Source organism: Mus pahari, chromosome 15 (assembly GCF_900095145.1).
Source record: "Mus pahari chromosome 15, PAHARI_EIJ_v1.1, whole genome shotgun sequence".
NCBI classification, from domain to species: Eukaryota; Metazoa; Chordata; class Mammalia; order Rodentia; family Muridae; genus Mus; species Mus pahari.
In genome coordinates, this window is record NC_034604.1 from 49,129,027 (window position 1) to 49,129,733 (window position 707).

A 707-nucleotide genomic window follows, 5' to 3' on the forward strand; every position below is an offset into this window, starting at 1 on the left:
ATCAGGAACTCAACTTTATGGCATCAGCCTCTCGCTTATATAAGTTCAGCACATAAGGAGGGGGATTTTTGGTGGGGTAAGATGATGAAGGAAGTGAGGAAGAGTGACTGAGGGTATGGAGTGACTGACAGGGTCAATGGCAAAACTCTATATCAGCAATGGCGGGGCAGAGGTAGGGCCAAACAGGTCTTGCTGAGTCACCCCAATATGGAAGTGACTGAGACAGGTCTCAAAACTCTAGCCAGGCTCAGGTTTGTCCTCAAGGCTCAAACCAGGGCCAAAATGGGGCCCAACACCTGTTGTCAAGCCAGAATTCAACGTCCAGGCCCTACATAATAAGAAAGAATGGATTTAAATGAGCTGTCCTTTGATCTATACAAATGTTTTGTGGATCATGCAGGCACATGCAAATGTACACATACACACACACACACACACACACACACACACATACACATCTTAAAACTATCTATTGAGTCTGGAACATTAGAGTTTAATGAATGATTGTTAAATAAATGAGTTACTATGTGAATGAATGAGTTATTATATAAGACCACAATATACCCACTGAAATGTATATGCTCCCTGTCTGGGTCTTCACATACAGAACTGTCTTAGTCAGGGTTTCTATTCCTGCACAAACATCATGACCAAGAAGCAAGTTGGGGAGGAAAGGGTTTATTTGGCTTACATTTCCATACTGCTGT